The sequence below is a fragment of the Oreochromis niloticus genome, linkage group LG23, assembly GCF_001858045.2.
Source record: "Oreochromis niloticus isolate F11D_XX linkage group LG23, O_niloticus_UMD_NMBU, whole genome shotgun sequence".
NCBI classification, from domain to species: Eukaryota; Metazoa; Chordata; class Actinopteri; order Cichliformes; family Cichlidae; genus Oreochromis; species Oreochromis niloticus.
In genome coordinates, this window is record NC_031986.2 from 29,678,872 (window position 1) to 29,699,271 (window position 20,400).

General features: G+C 38.2%; 1 protein-coding gene across 3 annotated transcripts in view; it reads left to right on the forward strand.

Moving 5' to 3' along the window:
• Window positions 1-6,836: 6,836 nt before the first annotated feature.
• The window catches only part of nlgn1 (neuroligin 1), a 292,800-nt gene continuing 279,236 nt past the window's right edge, over window positions 6,837-20,400 (forward strand). For 2 of the 3 annotated variants that reach the window (XM_025903036.1, XM_025903037.1), the window contains exon 1: window positions 6,838-7,344. The gene's annotated coding sequence lies outside the window, so the exon portion shown is untranslated. Of the gene's footprint in view, window positions 7,345-20,400 lie in introns of all 3 variants that reach the window. The other variant, XM_025903035.1, reaches the window with a different exon arrangement.

Below are 20,400 nucleotides of genomic sequence, written 5' to 3' on the forward strand. Positions count from 1 at the left end.
GGCTACAGACAGGCAGCCAAAAGATTCTTTTTCCAGCAGTCTTTTTCATTTTCATGCCAATGGGAGAACCAGTGATTTGCTTAGAAGCTATCAACTTGGAGGAGCTTACGGAAGCAAAGGCACAGCATGACGACATAGGATTTTGACAGAGAAGAGGCTGGGAAGGGAAAAGGAAATAAGCAAACAAATTAGTGGTGAAGTGGACATGGTTTTCATTTTATAACTGTAACATAATCTGTCCTGTTAAAGAAAAGACCTTTTACGGATAGGCCAGGATTTAGGCATGGCCAATAAAGAATTTCTGGTTCTGACTAAGCTGTGTTCATGTTCACCAATGGTAATGAGAAGTGTCTGTATCAGTAGGGATGCTACTGGATAGTCAGGTGAACTAGCATACCTGCAGTCAGTAGCAGAGCTTCTAGCATCCTTGCCAGCGATGTTGCGTCCAGTTTGGATCCATTTTTTAAAAAGCAGATATTTTGGCTGTAAGAAGTTTGTGTTTAACACCACACCAGTCTTTGGTTTTAGGTCAGTTAATAATTGTTGGGATACCCTTACTACACCTACAGTAAAGTAAGTGTGATTATTTAATTGACAAAAAAAAAACCCTTATTTAAGTGGTTTTTTTGTTGCTTCTACTATCACTCGTCTGCTCTAGTGTGCTTTGGTGAGGAGACGAACAGCGGAGAAATACAAACACACACACACACGTGCACACACGCAAACTCAGGGTGAACAGAGAGGAGAGAAATCTAAGCGATTCTAAAGGACAGAATGATTCATATAATTTCGATGCTCTGTTGGCACCGAGGGTGGCCAAAAAACAAAAACTGTGTGTCATCATAAAAATGTTTAACAAAACTTTAAAGCAATCATTGGGATTTTCTTTTAAATGTTGAGTTAACAGTGCATATTTGCAGATGGCATCCCAGGTGTACTTAGATATTGTGTTATAGGTGCGAGTCACTGCAGGTGCGCTGTGTTTAATACAGTGCAGGTGTGTGGAGGTGAGTGTTTCATTGAAGGTGTTTTGCATAGATGACATTTTGAGTTCTGTACCTGTTTGTGAAAGGCTGGAAATGCGGTGTGCACGTATACTGAACGTGTTAGATATCGCTTCTGTGTGTGACATCACACGTGTATCTGCGATACTGTACCTGTTTAAAGTGTGACATTGCAATTGCTTGTGGGATTTGCAAGTGCATGTATTCCATTTGTATGAAGCAGGTATTGCTAGTATTTCAGTGGTACAGTGAAATGAACTATTTGCTCCATACCTGATTTTTATTCAGATTTGTTACAATTTAGTTCATCATGTTTCAGTATTAGACAAATATCACCCAATTAAATACAAAATACAGTGTTTAAATGATCATTTCATTCATTAAGGGAATAAAACTATCCAAATGTACTTGGCCCTGTTTGGCCACACCCATGCCTGATTACTCCCAGACCCAGACTTAAATAAAACCTGTCTGACAAAGTGAAAAAAACATTTTCATTTTTTGAAAGCTTTAAGTCCCGTTTAACTAGTTTAAAACTAACACAGCATTTCGTAAAAAGAACATTCAAACATGATGGTAGTGTGATAGTTGGAGGCTGCTTTGCTGCTTCAAGATCTGGATGACTTGCTGTATTTGATGAGAAAGCCTGGTCATCAGTTTGTGCTCTAAAGCTTAAGCTCAATTAAGGTCACTTCTTATGCAGCAGGACAATGATCAGAAATACACCTGCATGTCTACCTCTGTATGGCTCATACAAACAAACAAAGAACAACAAAGATCTAGGAGTACCTCAGGAAGATGAATGCAAGTGATCATGTACTTAGTGAATACCTCAGGTAGCAGAAAACTGAGAAAGAAGAGGAGCAAGAACAGGAACCATCACAGTAGAACAGGCCCCTGCATGGCACGTCCCATCGGCAGAAAGAAGAAGTGGCTGATATCAAGAAATCCTAGACTGGACTGAAAGACAACACAGTGTCACTAATCATGGCAGCAAAAAACGAGCCCTGAACACAAAATAGACCTCAGATGTAGACTGTGCAAACAATCCCCCTGAGACAATCCAGGACGCAACAACATGGTGCAAAATGCCAGCAGGCAGGGCATACATGGAACACCATAACCACATAGCTGGCATGGTATACAGGAAGATCTGTGCCGAGTATGGCCTGGAAATCCTGAGGTCACGGAATATCCCCCCTAGGGTGATTGAGTATAACCAATCTGAGATTCTTTTGGACTTGTAGATAAAGATGGACAAACTGGTGATGGCCAAACAACTGGACATAGTAGTGGTGGATAAGCAGAGGAGAAGAGCTACAGAAGATGTGGAGAGTGAATACAATAGTGGTCCCTGGGGCAACTTAAACTGGACGAATGGCTCCAGCAGATCCCAAGAACGCCATCCAAGATCCCTGTCCAGAAGAGTGCAGTCGTAGGAATATCAGATAAAAGGAAGTTGATTCTATTCTTTATGCTTCAAATTTGGGTCCTCTACCCGAGGCCTGGGAGCTTAGCACTGTCTTTGCTGTTCTAGAGCTGCACTCTTTTGAACAGAGATCTCAGGTGTCGTTCTTCATATCTGGGGAGCCACTTGCCCAGTTTGGGGGTTACTACCCTGAGTCCTCTGATTACCATGGGGACCACTTTTACTTTCACTCTCCACATCTTCTCAAGCTCCTCTCTCAGCCCATGGTACTTCTTGACCTTCATCCTAATTTTGTTGTCACTTGGTATAGCTACATCTATCACTACAGCCGTCTTCGTCTGCCTGTCCACCACTACTATCTGTGGTTGGTTAGCCATCAACAGTTTGTCCATATATATCTGGAAGTCCCACAGAATCTTAGCTCAGTCATTCTCAGCCACCCAGGGGTGTATCCCATTTTGACTTCAGGACTTACAGACCATATTTAGCACAGATGTCTACTTATATAATGCCTTCTATCTATACCTGATAACATCTTTGAAGATGCCTTTAGTTTTATAAGGGCCAAATTTTTCCATTACTGTATGCGCTGGGAATTTGCAGGAAGTCCACTACAGGACATTGCAGATATCTGTCCTAACAAAGCTTAAAACATGTTTCCAGTGAAAAAATTCCATTGACATTAGTGTTGGCATAAAATATTTCTAAACAGAGAGTCAGTTCAAGATTACCTGATGTTATTGGCAACCATGTGAACAATAGTAGGTTGAGCATTTGAGCTGAGATCAGTGAGAGCAGGGGTGAGCTTAAGCAGATGCAGGATTTAGCTGCCACACATACGGTAGCTTAAATCAACGGGGTAATTCACAAATTATTGAATCTAATTAGATTCTTCGAGAAAAGAGCTGTTTTTTTCAGCACCACTGCAGAGGGCACATTTGAAGGAGGTTAAATGGATGGAAACACAATTACCATTGTCTCTGCTGACTCAATATCAGACCATCAGCTTTAACACTGTTCGCAAGAGTGCAAGAATGTTACCATAAGGAAGTAATAGAACTGAAAATAGAAAAATGATATCTTAATAACAGTTCAAGCAATTTGTGTCTCAACAATCCTTCATCCAGTCTGATTCAAACCTGGCAGTTTACCTGATTAAGTGCAGTATCAAATCTGATGTAATTTGAATAAGAAGTTGTCATATTTTGACTAAATTAACTTAAAAAGTTATCCATAGTGATTTAGTCCTGGTCCTTAAAATCCTAGTATTTTATTAGGCTTTTACTTAGCTCTAATTAACAGGTGTCTGTGTTATTTCAAGCTACATTTCAAAGGTTATGAAATATAGCTTGCTAGCTTTTCATGTAAAAACAACACACACACATGCCAAACAAACAAACAAAACAAAAACAAAACACATTGCAGGCTAATGGGCATATTTACACTCTGGTCCTAGACAGTCATGAAGCATAAATGATTTGCATGTATCTGTCTAACCATATAGGACTTTGAACTTTAAATAATAAGCACACGGTCATTTGAGATGCCAGAAACTACATTAATTTTAATGATAATAAATGTAGATATAGTACCACTAAATCATGGATGATTGTAATTTGAGTCTATTAAAATGGAAACACTGCTTTATTATATTAAAAACATAAATGCAAGTAAATGGGTAATTGCTGTCTGCAGTAATATAACAACCTATAAACATAGTACTTCTAAAGCTATTTGAATTACTCACCATATTAAACACAATACTAACTCACAGTGTTGCAAAAAATTGAATAATACATTGTATGCACTTTATAAAGGGTTGTCTTTATCAAAATGACACCTTGGGTCAAAATGTAGCTGTAACAAGGACATATCCAAAGAAAATACATTTCCGTTCACTGTGGCTTTAAGGTGCATTACATGAAGCCTTGTTGAAACCTTTTATTCATCCACAAAGTTATTGAGAGACCATGAGCTCTGCACCTCTGCACTGCCATGATTCCAGGCATTTGTTGAGGCTGGTGTGGCTCCTGTTTGAAAGCATACATTTAGAAAGTTTTCAGACCCTTCACGTTAAGCTTCAGTTCCATCATGAGATAGATTAGTTGTTTAATGGCTGCATGCATACATATTGAAGTGTTTTGTAAATTTGTTAAAGGGTGGAGAATGAAAGATGATGCTTGTAACAACACATGATTTTTCTCATCTAAATTCTTCACATATCCTTTGATGTTGTAACTTTCCTGTATTGCACATTTGGAAACAAAATGTGACTTATGCCAATATGGCACACGTCTGTGTGTCTGTGGCATTTGTGTACTAGTGAAGAGTAGTAGAGTACTAACAACTACTAGTCCTACTGCTAGTTCATATAGTTAGAGTAAATAGGAATAACTTGCACAAATAGAAAAATAAACTAAAGTGCTCCTACTTCAAGACAGTCTGTGAAGCTGTCTTGGCAGAGGTTAGCTGTATGCTAAACTAGCCTGGAAACACCTTCTCTATGTACATGTTATTCTAGATCATTTGTAGTTCTATTGCATAGCCATTATGTTTCCTCATATTCTTTAGCAAACATTACAATATGTTTTACTGTTACTGAAAGCCTTCATTGTATATATATATAGACCTATTAAAGAAGATGATATTCCAACTCAGCTCCATAGAGAGAAACAGACGGGGAAACAGATCATGTAACTGCAAAGTAAAGGAGTTTTGAGATTATTATTATTTATATCACTTTTCAAGTTGTTTTAGGATTGTTCCTCATTTTGTTACCTGCATAATCTGAGATGTTTCTTTTTAACTTTTTAAAGAAGGTATTTTTAAGTCAATCAGTTTCTAATAAAGTTTTCAAGTGTAAAATGTTCTATTAGGTAACATTTTGTTCTGTGTCTACTATAGTGAAAAGTTGCCTCTTCAAATCTTTGAAGATTTTTGCTTTGATTACGGACATGTCAATATCAATGTGCAGTTTTGTGTTGTGTCCCATATATGGGCTTAGAGCAGAGAGATCGAGTAGACAGAAAATGTGGTTGCTATGCTGTTGCCATGTGCATTGATGTCACACAGAATAAGATGATGGTTAGTATAAAACAAGCTACTGGTTCAGGAGGAACAATACGGTATGTTTTTTTCTATTTTGGATTGGTTTTGATTGATTTTTTATTTGCTTTTGTATAACTTTTGTTTGTGTATAATTAAACATAAGTAGGTTCCTTTTGATCAACTGAAAGCACAGACATATTTTCTCTTCGTTTGGTATTCTCACTTTCTCAGTTCCAGAAGCTCTTCACAGGAGAAAAGCTAAAGGTCTCCATTTCTTTCTAAGTGTTAGAATTAAGCCAACCTATATCCCCCATGAATGTAACTCAGACTACTGAGAAAGAGACACTTCTTTAAGGTAAATCAGAGCTGAGACTTGTGTTTGGCAGTCAGACACCAGTAATCTCTGGGAGTAGAGATTTTGGTGACAGTTTACCTTCCACCTCAGTAAGAACATGGTAATAATTTAATCAAGGTCATGTATAAATTTCTATGTGATTTCCAAATGGATGACCATGCAATAACCTGTTACTAAAATTAATATTATAATAGTGGGGTAGAATTCAAATGACAGTATAAGAATGACTAGAAAAAAGATAATATAACTGAGAAACCCTTTTAAAGATGCCAACGAAAACCTTTGACTGATATTATGGTAACATTTTTGTAATAATACAGTAAACTGCTAACAATCAAACTGTAATATATGCGAACTAGCTGGATTTAAAACTGACATTGTGGTAACAATAGCAGAATACTAAGCTGATAATAATGTAATCTAGATTGATATTGTCACATTTTAAACATTCAGCCTAATGCCTTTAAAATCACATGAAAATATCTATATGTTGATAATGGTGAATGACATATAATTTCAGTATTTGTAGTATTTACATTTTTTTTTCAAGGTAATGCAAAAAATGTGTTTTATGTTGTTGTACTAGCCTTAATGAAACAGGCTTCAAAATACAAAAAAATAAATTTTGAATACTACTTTTAATAGTAATATTTTCAAACATTATTATTTATAATTATTCATAAAGCATGGGTGTTAAAGATATTTTACTGTACACCACCATAGGAATTTACTTTTTTTTTTCTTTGTTATATATAAGCTACAAGCTGAATGGTGGTCTAACTTTTCAAATCATACTTCACGAAGGTTTTATTGATTCCTCTTTTTACACACACATAAAAAAAGTCTCACATTTTAATGTTTCTTTAAGAGCAGTCTGTATAGGGGGCGGGGTGGGAATAAACTCATGTGGCTGTGGAGTTCCCTCTTAGGCCGCTAGGTGCGTCTCTGCTCCACGAAAGCTTCCGAGAGAGACTGGGGGCTGGAGGAGAGGAGGAGGAGGAGGGGGGAGAGGAAGAGAGAGCGAGAAAGAGAGGACGGCGTTTTATCAGCCAAGTGCAACCTGAATCGTGAGGAGCGGACGATGGGGGGAAAAAATCCCACTGTTCTTTCTTTTTCTCTAACGTGACCGTCATTAACATGTAGACCGATTCGCGTCAAAAGACCCGGAGCGTAATGGTTTCTTCTGTCACAGGAGAATTTTATAGTTGTGAATAAAAAAAAAACATTTTGGATTAACGGAGCACTTGTTTTGGACTAAAAGGGTTTCCTTAATTTCTTTCTGCCCGTGTGTAAATGTTGGACCGCATTTAACCCGAGTTTCTACCCTCTGGAGTGAAAAGTGCGCCAGTCTTATTTCCAAGGCTTATTTCCAACGCTTGAGCGTCGGGATTTTTTCAGGGGTACTATGTGGCTTTTGGAAGGACTGGACCTTAACCTAACGGGACTTAAGGCACAGAGGAATATTGTCTGAGGTGGAAAAAAACAGCGGATGGGATCGTTTCTTAACGGTAAACACACGCTCATACTTAACTCTGTGAGCTCTGTCGGGTTTCTGTGGGCTTTGAGAATTCACCGGTAGAATCAGCAACTGTGATGCAGTGGGTTGATTTTGTTTTTTGTTTTTTTGACTTCATGATTTACACTGCAGAATTATTTACAAGACGTGGTCGAGGACAAGTTTATGTGGTTGAAATAACGAATGCCATTAAACATCTCCAAATGACCCTGTTTCTTCTTAGTCTAAGATGTAAGTCATGGGAGGATCTGCGCCTTGATGAGCGTCCCGTGCACAGCAGAAAGCAGCATCTCGTCTTCTTCTGTCTGCCACTTTTGACTCTCTCACTCCGTTCCAAGCGCATGAACGCACAGAGCTGCGCACTCTCGCCGACCAAGCTGCGCAAAATACTTGCTTTAGAAAAGAAACCTTTAGGTGAAAAGGCTCAGTGGTTCTTGTTTTTCTTAAAAATACTGACTTGCTTTTGAAATATGACAAATAACTGATATTCGTTACCGTCGGTCGATCGTTTACCACCTGCAGACTGTTTGTGAGCGTGCATTTCTGTCACTGTTCAGGATGAGCTTCTGTTAATGAAAGAGAAAATAATTTAAAAATATTTTTTTCATCAGCATTAAACATTTGAGGCAATGTGTTTGGTATGCAGCTGATACTTAACATTTATCGAAATTTTCGCCTTCGTTTTCTCTTGATAATCAAATGAATGCAAACCTCCTCTCAGGCTGATTGCTGAGGGTCAGGATGGAGGGAGATTCATAAAGTGTGTGTGTGTATATGTATGTGTGTGTTGAATGGAGTCTCTCTATCCTCTCCTCGATCCAGGAGGAGGAGGAAAGTTGCGCCCGTTGGCCGCTGCGGGGGCACCATCACCATATAAAACTGGATGAATGCGGTATTTGTGTGTGCACGCCTCAGCGACTTGTCACACACACACACACACACACACACACACACACACACACACACACAAATGCAGCAAAAAAGGACGCGTGGATGCTTCGATGTACTCCGGTCAGATACAATATTTAATGGCATTACCCCTTACCCCGTTACCCTTACACCCCCTTTAAGTTCAGCCCAGATCAGGTACCTTTTGAGAAGGTGAGAAAGAGCTCAGGTACAGAAATGTCTGCACTTCTTGAGCTATTAGAGCATCTTTTTAAATGCCCCGAAGATCCCAATCAAGCCTGGATGATCATGCATATTTATGTATTTGCTTCAAATAGGCTACTGTTCAAAGGCAGCACAGCAGATCAAGATACTAATGCATTTGTTGAGATTTCCAAAGATATTGTAACTAAACTAGGGAATGCGGATTCCCCGGACTACATCTGCCACCACCACTACCACCTTCCCCAAATTACCACAGTATGTAATTAAAGCACCTTAGGGCCCACTTGATTAAATTAAAAGAAAGACATGGCATAACTCATAATGACATTCTGGAATAAACACGGAAAGCATAGTATAAGAAATCTCAAGGCTAAACTGTTTCATTCATGTAGTAATGAGATGTGGATGAAGAGTGAAAGGAGTGCAATCACGTGAGGGGAACACTGTTCCTGGCAGTAGTTGATGATGACATGATCTGCAGATGACCTTTTTAATGAAGTTTCGCGTTGCTGTGTTTGCTGTGGATGTGTTTGTATGTGTGATTTGGATGGAGGTAGGGGTAGGGGGCAGTCACTTCATACCTCTCTGTCTCAGGGGATCTGATCTACATAGCTTAGCCCTGAAAGAAAATGTCCATTCACCACTCATCAGTGTGATCTTCTTTTTTCTCATCACACACCTCTGTCCTTTTTAACCCACATTTTTCTACTTTCCTTCTCATATACCAGTTCTGTACATGGCAGGGAGCTAGTTTGTAAATTATAGATTTGTTGGTGACTCATGCTGTGGTCCTGTTGTTTCACCTCACTCTCCACTCGGGTTTTATTTATTTGTTTTTAAATTTTTTATTTATTTCTTCTGGAAGTTTCTCTTGTGTAAAGCAGGGAAGTTCTACTTTAAACTGTTTTTGTGCCACAGGGTTTGGTCCTTGTGAGTAATCCTCCAAATTCAACAAAGCCTTTTTACTTACTGTTACTTACTGTGTTCTAAACACAGAGAATTGGTTTCGGATTACACCAAGAACAATAAGCCACAGTCTGTGATATCAGTGATTTTAACAAAGGTGAACAGAGTTTTTTGATTTTTTTTTTTTTTTTTTTTTGAAGACAGGGCCTTATATCCACTATGAAAACCGATCTGAGCTGAATATAAACTCCAGCCTGTTCCTTCTTAACAATTTACCAACATTCTTGAGGTATTTGTTTTCTCCCCAGACATGAGAGTGCTGGTTTTTACACTCATATCTGTGTTGTTATTAATAAATAGACAAGCCATGACTTACTACTAAACGCCTTTTTAATTTGGTCATATGGAAACAGCACCTATTTATGTGTTTTAAGTGGTAAAGTGAAGATTATGTATTGTTGAATCAGTGGTATAGAAACACTGCTGAATTTACCACATTTTAACATCTAATTACACTCGAATCGTGGTGATGAAGAAACAATTAGAGGATTTTAAATATGCGTCTTTCTTTCCTGAGACAGCAGAAAATAAATTAAGTATTGACAGAGCTACAGAGAGGGCACTGGGATTTTCACTGAGCTAATTTGTCTTTAATATTTAAGATAAAAGTGGTTCAAGTTTACACTTGCAAGTTGTTGGTGCTTACAGATCCAGCCCACAATATATAAGAAGAGAGATTCAGTTAGATTTATTATTTTTTTATTAAATAAACCAAATAAACCCAAAGTAAAGTAGGGGGGAAATATAAACAGACGTATATCAAGGTTATCCACTCATGCAAAACATCACTACATGCTGTTTATTACAGCTACAAAACACTTTTACTAGCATTAAGCTTGTGGGGAACCTATGAACAGTAGGAGTATGAGCACAAACTATCCGTCCTCTTCACTGGCTTTAATAATTTGATGCTGACATTCTGCTTCAACATTTGGAAGCTCCTGGGCTCTAGAACATGCTGTAATGCTCATGTTGTTTCTTTTATCTATTTGAATTTATTAATTGCATGGATTGGAAATAAAACAGTCAGTCTGCATGCTTAAAAACAGAAGGCGCAGACAGGATGTATCAAAATGGGAAACTCATAAGTCATCATTTACACATTGACATGATATATGAATGGAGCCAGAGAGTCACAATTCCACCAACAGACCCATCCCTATAAAATATTCTGAGATGGAGCAAGCTGTTCCTGCTCAAATGAAGTAGACACGAGGGTGCATCAGGGATGGCCGAGGGGATAAACATGGTGTGCAGCAAAACAGAATACTGTTTCTTTGTGGGAACCTTGCTTATGGCAGGTGCTGCTGAAAACAGCGCAATGGAGTGAGAAGACAATTGAGCCTTGCAACATCTCAGGAGTCCAATTTTTGTTTAAAGAGTTGGAGAACCTTGTCTGTAGCACAGAATTGCACAGGAGGTCTCAGGAGGACCCAGATTTGTTGAAGTACCTTTTAACTGCAGACTTGTCATCTGCACCATGTATTGCCACTTCTCTTCTTAATGTTGGAGCCACTGGTTGGTCATATGTGCATGCTGTAATCAGTTTCATTAAAAGCTATATGTAATGCACATATAATGTTCAGTAGAACCCAACATGACTTCCTACTAGTCACATGATTGGCAGGAAGTAGTGTTGCAGGGTGACATTTGCTGAACGTGTCAAATAACTGAATCACCATATGACTTCACACCCATCTACATTTCCGTGTAAGAAGCCAGCATGCAAAAAAAACTGAAGCAGAATTGAAATAGATTATTTTTATTCTCAGTCTGGCCAAAATGAGTCATTGCTTTAATGAGATTTTCTGGTATAAATGGTGATTAAAGCGCTGATATGCAACAATGGACTGTGCGAAGATACCATAGCATTGAATTTAAGTATATGCTATACTCTACCTTGCTCTGATTTTGTCAGTAAGGAGAACCCTAGAATAATAATGGGCAGTGACAAAACATTCATTTGACAGAAAGGTCTATATAGACACATTGGTGAACTCTTTTTCTTGCCTTGTTTGCTGTGTGTGCCCAGCTGAACGAGCTGCACAGGTGTAGAAAATATAAATGTCATTGTGATACAGACAATAAAGTGTTTTGCTTTTGCCGCAAAGCCATCATCCAGCACTTAACACTACTTTTGAAGAGTATAGCAGTTAGGAAACCATAATAATAGCCTTAAAAAGACACAGCCCGATGCTGGAAACCAAACTGTGGGATTAACTGTGGGAATCCAACTCAAACTGCAAATTAAATATTGAAAAAGAGAGCCAAATATCTTCCAACTGGATGTGCTTCAAAGTGAGAAACAAACTGCTAGCTACTATATTGTGAACATGTTGCAACTACTTGTCTAATGTTACTGCATTATTAAAATGATGAATGTAATATGTCAGGATTTGTTTGGTAGCTGTATGCAGTGGTTGAAAGTGAGTACTCTGTTTCTCTGAGCTTATCTGTACTAAAACATTTGTTATGAGATTAGAAAGTCTGAAACGAGTAAACCGGCATTTTCATTTGTTACTCACTGGTTTAGTGATGTTGAGCTGAGGGGTGGTGTGTGTGGGATGGCTCAATGCAGCAGCATTCTACTGTAGCCTTCTTTTGCCTTTCTAGAGTTTTTTTGTAAACAAGTGCTTCTTGTTACTGTATACCCCAGACCAGTGTCCCTAGAAATCCCATTCAAACTAAATTATTCTTCAAAACAAGAATTATTTGTGCCAAGAGAAACAGTCAGGACTGAATATCTATTTATTGTGCACTGTAAAAAAAAAAAAAAAATCCTAATATAAAAGTATTTTACTGTGTATTTGACAGTTTTGTTCTGTTCTTCTAGAATATCATTAAATTTACATAAATAGACTGATTTCACATTTCAAATGTAAATTAACATAAAATCACTGTAATGTAATAAAACATAATTTTGTTTTTTAAATGTATCTGTCTGTACATATGCATATTTAGATCGTTAAAGTACATTCACAAATGTATCATGATTTCACAAATATGTGTCCGTTATTTGAAAGATTGAACTGTTAAATTCAAATGTAATGCTATGGAAAAATATATAAAATGATTCTCATAAACTTTTTTTTACATCAAATAATAATAATTATTGCTATTTAGGGCGATTGTGGCTCAAGAGTTGGCAGTTCGCCTTGTAATCAGAAGGTTGCCGGTTCGAGTCCCGGCTCGGACACTCTCGGTCGTTGTGTCCTTGGTCACGACTCTTCACCTACCGCCTACTGGTGATGGCCAGAGGGGCCGATGGTGCGATATGGCAGCCTCGCCTCTGTCAGTCTGTCCCAGGGCATGCAATCCATTATTATTTAAACCAACTGTTAACTGTATATTTCTGTACATTTAAGTATTATTATTCATATTGCCACATTCATTGACCTTGTTTATAGGTAATTTCATTGTTTAATCACATTAACATGTTCCTAATTTAATGTCTAAAAGCACTTGAAAAAGGCAAAATCCTATGTAAAATTAGGGCAACAAACTGTATTGTCATTACTGAAAATAACCGTATTTTTATGAGAAAGTTATTTTCTGTTATTTTATGGTATTATTTTGGCGCCCCAGCTGCCGGAATATTACTGTTTTTCTAGGATTTTTTTTAACAGTGTGTAGTAAGTAGAGCTGTAACAATTCTAAAAACAGTCCAAAATTGTGATTTAAACATTCACAATTTTTTACCGAGGTTTTAAGTTCCCTGTGATTATCAGTGTGGAGCTGTTAATGCCTAGTTAAATAATGTTGGTCAGATAAAAGCTGTAATATTTAGAAGAAAGTTTTTTAGACAACAAGTGAAATGGAAATAAATCCATAGCTGTATTACGTAACAATTTGAGCTGTTACAAGTTTGTGTCCTGTTGCCTAGTCTTACATTAGATGAATTAGGTAAATGGAACATAGTTTGTCATTTGTTCAAATTATGAGAAAATGTCATGCCTTTCCAGTCATGACATTTGACAAATGAAAAGAGGAAGTATACCTTTACAAAAAATAGAACCCATAATGTCACTGTGGATGTCACATATTTTCCTTTAATAGATTAATAATCTGCAGATTCGAATATATTATCATTTTAAATTTAGCATGGACACCCAGGAAAATGCTTGACACTCAATACATTTTTACCCCTCAGTTGTAAAAGGCTGATGGGGTACTGTTATTACCCTGTGGGACAGACAAGCAGAGGAGCGGTGTGGACACCCAAATTTGTGAATGTAATAAGTTGAGAATCAGTCGATTTAGGATTTTGAAAATGATACGATAGGTGCATCTATTAAACATCTCAGACGAGTTTAAATCTCAGCGACATAAAGGTCAAAGGCAGAAGTCAAGTTTACTAAAAATCTTATGAACGCGATAACTCAAGAAGGAAGTCACCTAGGTTCCTCAAATTGATACCATAGGCACATCTACTTAAAATCTTGTTTGAGCCAAGGTCAAGGTGACATTGATTTCAAGGTCAAGGTCAGAGCTCATGTTTTCTGAAAAACACAATAAAACGGGAGTTTAGTTAAAATTTGACATTGTAAGACAAACACTGTTTAGACTTAAATATTTTCGTTATCTTGTTAAATGAACACTGTCAATTAACATTACACTGATAACACCGCTGATAACATTTCCTGTCTCACGTCAACATTGGCATTGTTGTTTGATTAATTAGACATTGCTGCTAGCCACTACCTTACCTGATTACAGATGGCTGATTTTGCTGTTGGTTATTGGTTGCGAACAGTTAAACAGCTAATATTAATATATTTGCCAGTCGGGTTAACGTTTATGGTAACTGTTCATAAAAATGTAATTGTTCTTGTTGAAATGGGAGTTTTACTGATATCTGATATCGCTCATAAAAAGTTGTAAGTTGTTCTGAATAACAACTGTTTAGCTGCCAGTGAGGGAAGTGTGTGTGTGTGTGTACCTGCCTGTCTGCAACTGTATGCAATGGTATACATACATATGTGAAAGTAAAATCTTAATTCTGAACAGTAAAAGGCTTCTAGTGTTACAGTGTCAACTAAATTCTTTGGCCAGTAAATAAATGTAGATGTAGATATGGATACAAAAACATCTGAAAAAAATATACTTGCTCATGAACAGTATATTTATATAATATACTGTAAATATACTATATATATAGATAAACTCATATTCAGGCTGTTTTAAATTATTGGGAAACAAATCCAGATATAAATAGATGCAATCAAAGGAGACCATAAAAAATGACATATTAACTCAGGTGTGCTACAGTGCTAACAATAAATAAACTTAAAAATAAACTTAAAAAAAGAAAGAAAGAAAAGAAAAAAGAAGTGCAGTACTGCCTCAATAAAGTGGGCATTGATGCTCGTACAGCTGATGGACCAAGTGTGTAACTTGACCATTTCTATGTGATAGTGTGACAGTTGTTTGGCTCTATAATCTGTTTATACACTGGAAACTACCATTTGGCTGAGAGATATTTTTGGTAACAAGGGTCAGTTACTATCATCAGCTGCTTAAACTGAACATTTTTTGACTGCTCTCATTGATGTCATGTATTTTACAATAAGGTATGCTACTGTATTATGATATCAGTGTCTTTCTTTACTTTTTGTTGTAAGGTATGGTACATAAGTGTTTGGAACTGTAAAGTCTTGCATTGTGTGTGCATTGCATTGTGCAATGCATTGTGCAAGTAAACAGTCAACTGTGCACTGTGCACGGATGGCACTGCTTCAGAAGCATAAAAAGAATTTGTGGTGTTATCTGCCTTTGGGGGAACGTGCTTTTGACACAGTTTGCAGTATATGTCACTCGTCTTCTTTGTTGGACTTTAAATAGCCTGGGTCTGTGTCTTTCAGGGTGTCATGTCTGTTGCTCAAGTTTTCCTTTGCATTTTCCATTGTCTTCACATTTTACATCGTCTTTTACCTTACTGACATTGCAAACATACTAGTGCGTATGTCTGGAGTAGCCCATTCACCTGCACATGTGCTGCTGCCGGCTGCTCTTCCTACGCCATGTGTGTCAATCTAATCTGACGTGACTCTAACGCTGTTCCAACCACATGATTGGTTTGGCAGGAAGCTCTTCTTATTGTTACTGCCCTTTTATATTGTCTGTCAAAACATGGATAAGATGAATTCTGTCCATTTCACATTGACCATGGCTCATATTTCAATTGAGGAAAGGTTTTTAGTTATTAGCGGTAGTTATCTTTATCATTTTATTGCCCAGCCCTAGTTGACACCCAACTTATTTGGGTTATCAGTGGTCATATTATCTTTGAATGGTCTGCTACAGGATAATCCAACTGCATTTCAACAAGTGTGACCATTTGCAAAACAATTCTGCGTCACACAGGCACACGGTTTTATGCAGAGTGACCCACTGAACTGTCATTTAGTGCTCATGATTAGCTTTTTGTCACTCTGCCCTGGCCCTTGCTATTAGGGTATGAGAGCCTTTTGCTAGCATTCTGAAATGACTTCGTACAGACGCTGTGGTGAAAGCCGTGAATCATTGGCTGTGTTTACATAATTTTTTTCCCCCCAGATTTAATAACTGTGACAGTCCCTGCCGAATTATCTGCGAGTGCTGAATAATACTTTTCTATGCTACAGTGCAAGCAGCTTGAAAGACTCGACACAATATCCTCCAGGACTTTAAAAAAAATAAATAAATAAACTATTTCCATAGTGTTGATGTGAAGCCCAGTTGATGAATTATGAGATGATGGCTTTGCTCTTTTTTGTCTTACATTTGCCCCAGAGGGTGTCACTTTTAGAGTCTTCAAGTCCTTTCACACATTTGTATTAGCTGAAAGCTCACCTGAGGATGAAGCTGAAAAGAACAGACTGTGCTGGCAGGCTGATAGGGCTGTTAAGGTTAAGGCTGTTACATGGCCAGGGAGTGTGTCTTTGTATGTGCATGAGTGTGTCTATGTGCAGGCATGCATTACTCAGACTCGAGGTTTGTAGAGAAACAACAGTAGAAGTGGAGCAGCATTAATGGATAGCTGTACTTCCAAGAGACAAATCTACTGAAGTCCTCTCTTCTCTTCTCTTCTCTTCTCTTCTCTTCTCTTCATTAATGTATTATGTACATTCTTTCATATTCCTTTAAAAAGATATTATATCTGGTTTATTTAAAGATATTTTTTCTAAACATATTATTTTGCCGCCAAACCAAGCTGTGTTGTCGAGGTTTAAACAGTAGACTGCTTTAAACCGAAATTGAGAATGCACAGTTATTATAAAGCACTTGGTGTACTTTAACACACACACACACACACACATTCACCTACCAATGGCAGTGGAGATGTCATGGAAGGTGGTCCCCTGTTAACCAGCTCCTTAAGGGTCTCTGTGGAACCTCAGGGACTCGAGAGAGGAAGGTTTTTCAAATGTGCTCCTCAAACTAACTGGCTACAGTAATTATGTCTTTGAAGTAGACTTGAACTCTCACCAAGTGTAACACAGGTTGGAAAGATGAGTCGAGTGATTAAGAGAGGTAATGGATACTGGGGAGGGTGAATGTAAAAGGTTAGGAATGAGGTATAATGATCTAACCTGCACAGGTTCCTTGTGATTTGGGTGCATAATTGTGTGTCCTTTTATGTGTGATTGTGCTTTAAGTTGAATGTGTGTGTGTGTGTGTGTGTGTGTGAAAGCTTTCAGGAGGCAGCCTGTACTTGCCTGTGCCTCTGTCCTAAAGGGATACATCTCACGCTGAGCCAGTGTGGTGGTGAGGAAAGCCAGTTTCACGCCAACCTACTGCTTTCCCCATTGACCCCCCTCTGCAACCACCCAAAACATGTCTGCCAGGTGAAGCAAACAGAGTAGGGAAAACTCAGCTCTTCCACCACCCACACAGATAACACCGGTCACTTTCCACTTTATCCCTGCTGTGGTACTCATGGCACCAAACCACTTAGTATGGACGCCTACTGATAGACTTTGTGACCGAGAGAAAATTTCCACACATTGATTATTCTCTGTCTAGGTGACTGAATTGAATACAGTGCAGGCCGATGAATGCTTAATGCACACATAATTCATGTAAGGTTATTAGGCTGTGTGGGTGTGCTTGTGTGTGTTTGGCAGGGCACGTTGGACTGCTGTAAGAGGCCGCTGCCATCAGGGAATACCACTGCCATGAAGGATGTGCATGGTCTGCAACAGTATTTGTGTGGGTGGTATGTGTGTAACATTGAAGGCTTCTAATCAGAACATCGCTCTAACATCATACTGTGTATGGATAATCTTCAAATTCTATAAAACCACGCACATATACACACTTAATTTCATATACATACAAAAGTGTTTTCTCCACTCACATTTTCTACATGAATGGATGTTGACGCTCCACTATTTCATAATTTGCATCTAATTTACATATAACTGTTGCTGCAATAAAGATGACATCTAAGGTGTGCAATACACCTGACCAGAGAGGATTCCTTCTGAAATTGTAAACAGATGAAAAACTTTAAATGAGGGGGGAAGAAAAAAAAACTGTTAGTTCACACTGGGCAGTCTCAACATTAGCATGAATGGCTTTAGCTACTTAGGGCAGCACATTGACAAAGTTACAAAGAACAAAAAAAATAACCAATGAAATGAAGCACACAGTAAATTTGCAGTGAATACTTTGAAGGGTGAATTTCACAAAATAGTATAAGTAATTGTGTAAACTTACAACAAAAATGCACAAAATACAAGAAATGTAAGCTTTGTTATTTAAGCTTTTCTACACTTCAACATGTGGGCCTTGACCTGCTCTAGAAAGCATCTGTAACCCTCCATCTGAAACATACGTCAGTTCTGCAAAAGTGCACGCAGGTTTTATACATCCAGCATTTGTCTCACAGAAATACTTGAAATGACCAATTACTATTAATACTTCATTGCTTGGTGGTAATATGTTTTAATATGTTAAAATTATGTGCTCAGCAAAACAATCCCAGTAAAAGTCTACTAGAAATTCCCATAGTTCAAATGATATATAAAGCAAAGTCTGGTTTAGGGAGCCCATTACAATCCAGGATCTGTAAGCCCTACCGCAAGCCGTCTCTTCACAGTATATCATAAATACATGGATGTACAATGTATTTAGCAGATTACATGCCACTTTACAATGCTAGGCATTTTCATTTATTTCTTGGAGAACAGGGTGTTTTCTGAAGTGGACAGGGGTAAGTGTTTAGTTGATTTTATCAGAGTAGATTGAGCATGTGACAAAATTTTCTAATGTGAGTAGAAAGAAATGGGGGGAAAAGGAACAATGAAAGCTGTTTGATGAGAAGGTAAAGAAAGGAAGAGAAGTCGAACTTGGTGAACACATGGGCACATCCTCTCAGTACTCGTATACCTTACTGTTCCGTAGGCTAGCATGTGTGTATTTTTTTTGTGTGTGCTTGCGTGGACTGTGTGTGCGAAGTGCCCTAGGCTCTGTGCTGGAGTTTAACTCTGTTCGTTGGAGCCAAGGGCACACAGCACACTGATCCAGACTGACAGGCCAGCACACAGGCTACATTCCCTAGTCAACAGCCTGAACAACAGTCAGTCAGCCTTGTTCACGAGTAGGCTGCCTCGAGACACGACAGTCAGCAGGCTAGGTTTTTTTTATATGAAACCAGCACAGTATCCATCATGATTTCAGCATTTCTGTCCAGTGCCAATAATGAAAGATAAGAGAATGGACAGTTAAGTGTAGAGTATTAAACTCTAATAGGTTTTGTAAAAAAAATGTAAATGCTAATTGCTGCAAATGTTGAAATTATTGTCTTAAAATATCTTGGGAAATGCTGTAATAATTACCCAGTACCAGTTTTCTCGTCTGACAGTGAGATTGACAGATGAGATCAATACAGCAAGTGTAAAAATAAGCAAATTTCATTGCAGTTGGCTAACACATAATGAAAATATTTTTTTAAAAACAATGGTAAATATTCTGAAATATGTTAAAATATGTATAACAACAAAAATACTATAAAGTGTAATTGCAAAAGCGACCTGTGGAATTAAGATCTATCTAGTACGAGTGCTGTATTTCATATTTTGGGTTAAACAGCTGAGGAAAGATTGCGAAATCTACATGAAAACTATGAGAACATGTCCACGGTGTCCTTGATTCTACAGCATCACGCATAATAAGGATACAGTAGCTGAAATACTGAAGCATGGTTCAGTATTCTGTGGTCCCCTTTCTCTTGGCCTGCCTAGCTGTCTTTATAAACTATATTTGTAAAATGTCCATATTATTGTAATCATGTACAGTATATTCAGAAAAATTAAAACCCAGAGTGCAAATCACCAGCACCCGATTCAATATCTTTCACACACGCTTGCTTATACATGCAGGCATCATATTTTTAAAGTGACTAGTTCTCTCAGACCACTGAGAAGTTGAATCTCTACCCGCAAGCTAAGCGCATCCCTCAAATAGTCATAAGCACCTCTTCAATAAATCCCTTCCACAATCCCTGATGTGTGTGCACCTGTGTGTGTGGTTGCCACATACATAGGTGAGATGAGATGCTTAAAATAGGACAGACAAAGGGATAGAGGGATGGCTAAAATGCTGTGATGTTGTGGGGATTTATCACACAACAGCGGCTAGAGGAGAGATGGATGGATGGACGATGGAAAATAGAAGGTGGATATGGATGAGACTGACTAAAGCATAGGCTGATGGAGTGTTTAGCTGAATGACTGACTAAGCCATAAGTCTCCTGTGAGCCCTATGCTTCTCTCTCACTCCCCCCCTTGATCTGCTCTCTTGCTCTCTCTGCCTCTCTTTAAAATAACACTATGTTCTGTGTGGTGACAAGCCAGGATAAAATGATTGGCCCTTAGTTTTCCCCCGACTGCCCTCTCAGATAATCACTACACCTACTGGCTGCCTCCACATGCTGACTCTACTTTATTAAAGGCAATCTGTCAATGCATTATCTTACTGTGGTTAG